The following is a 2,434-nucleotide window of genomic DNA, read 5'->3' as shown; positions in this document are numbered from 1 at the left end:
CTTGCTTATTCTTGTTCCATTTTGGTGTAGGTTGCTTGTTCTTCTTCCTTTTAATGTAGGTTGCGCGTTCCTCTTCCTTCTTGGTATAGGTTGCTTGAACTTCTTCCTTCTTGGTGCAGGTTGCGTGTTCTTCTTCCTTTTTGGTGTAGGTTCCTCGTTCTTCTTCCTTTTTGGTGTAGGTTGCTTGTTCTTGCGGGTGCCGCCCATTTACTAACTTTTTGTTAAAAAAGACAAATTACAAAAAATGCTTAATTCTCTGTTATACTGGACTTGGCGTGGACGACAATTTTCCCTTTTTTTTCCACAGGTATCTTTGGATCGTCCATGGAATGCTTGTAAAAATTGCTACTGTTTTAGCTTCTAAATTTTGTTCTATTTTTTATTGCTGTTGTTTTTAAGCCTAGAGGGAAAATGCGATTTTTTTTTTTTTACATACAAAACTAAGGAGGTCTTAGCTTACGCTTTACTGTGGGCGTGGTCCCTCGAGAGATATCGCTCAATTTCATTATCGATCTATATTTAAGAACTGCCAACACTGTTATATTTGCAGTTTACTCAAAGACTCGAAGAATGTTAACCATAGGGAAGTGTACACGCTTATGTGGATTCGGAGCATTATGTCGATCAAGATTAAAAATGCTCTACACGGTCATGAATTTATATCTTTGATGAGAATTTTGAAGCTTGCTTCTGCGACTTATAAATGCATAAAAAAAATTAAATTTTAATACAATAAAGGTCAAGAATATACATATATATTTTGTGGAGTCTTTGAAACCTGCTCCTGTGCTTTGCTAAAGCTTTCATCTTTCGATGGTTGGTTTAAAAATAATTCGGGTTGGCAGTGCTATGCCAAATTTCTTTCTATAATAATTTTACTATAATTACCCACAAATTAACAATGCTTGAAAAAGAAAACCACTACTTGTTCGTGTTTCTCTTTACTTTTTTTCACCTCACAGCAATCCATTATAGCGAAGATGGCGGACAGTTTCCTTAAAGTCGCAATTGCAATGAAAGTAATAACGTGATATTTTTAAAAACGCGTTGAGAAAATATTATAAATAATTTATCGGGCATTAAACTAAATTGTTTTTTGGCGGTCGAAGCATACAGGTTGTGACGTTTTCCTTTTATGTGAAAAATGTGTAAAAAAAGAAAGAAGTTATTGTCCTTCCTCTCAAAAATTATTATTAATCCTATCATAATAAAAAAATTGTAAATAATTTTCTTGAATTTGTTTTGCGCGTTCAAGCTTGTAATCATTTAAAGAAATCACTATTGCTTTATGTTTAATTTGTTGTTTTTGGTTTTCTGATTGGAAAAAAAAAAAAAACCTTATTATGTTTGAAAGCAAAGGCAAAGTGTTTGATGTGCAAAGTCAACTCAAAAGCAAAGCAAAGCAAAGTGATCCAAAAGCAAAATTCAAAAACAAAGCCTTGCAATATAAGTGATGATCAAAGTCAAAGATGAAATCAAAAGCCAAGCATTTCACGTGAAAAGTAAACTCAAAAGCAAAGCAAAGTAAGCCAAAAGAAAATTCAAAGGCAAGTTATCGTAATATGATCAAAATCAAAGGTGAAATCAAAGGCAAAGCATTTCACGTGAAAAGTAAATTCAAAAGCAAAGCAAAGTGAGCCAAAAGCAAAGTTTAAATCAATGCGATATTATATGTAGAAGAAAGAAAAAATCCAAAGCAAACCGAACTAAGCAAAATCCAAAGCAATATTTTAGTTATGCTAATAAAGCGTGTTTGTGCATGAATTCGAATCGATATAAATCGAAATTATCGAGTGACACAAGAAGAGATAATTTGAAGCGTAAGTAATTTTCTTTTAAAAAAGTTTACAAATGATTTTTATTTGATTAGATAAATGGACAGATATTTTATTATTGATGTATTGTTAAATGTTGAACATTGAATGAAGAGATTATTGTAAGTACTGACGAAAGACTATTGTAGCAAACAATTTCTTTCCTTTTTTTTTTGTTGCGAAGAAATTCATTCCTTTTGCCTTTGTTTTTGATTTGCATGCTGAGTGTAGCTTGGAGCTAAGTTTCAAAAGCTTTCCATTGCCTTGTAATGATTTATGAAGGTTTGCACTTAATCAAGTAACTTGTGTTACATCTTAAAGCCATTTAAAAGATTTCTCCCTTTTTTGAAAAAAAGTTTTTCAAACATTTTCTTCTAAAAAGAAAAAATAATCAAAGAAATTTTTCTTTTTTCCATATCATAACAAATACGAAGCATGTAAAGAATATTTACAACCATTTATCATTACGTCACACATATGCTATTGCCTTTTACCATAAGATATAGCAAAGCCCTTAGGAAATATTTTTCAATTCTTTAGTGGTGCTAGAAACTCGGTACAAACGTATGCAAAAGTATTTTCAATTATATAAAATTTTTTTATATAAATATAATAATATT

This window comes from Glossina fuscipes, unplaced genomic scaffold (assembly GCF_014805625.2).
Source record: "Glossina fuscipes isolate IAEA_lab_2018 unplaced genomic scaffold, Yale_Gfus_2 90, whole genome shotgun sequence".
NCBI lineage: Eukaryota > Metazoa > Arthropoda > Insecta > Diptera > Glossinidae > Glossina > Glossina fuscipes.
This window is presented reverse-complemented; position numbering follows the sequence as displayed.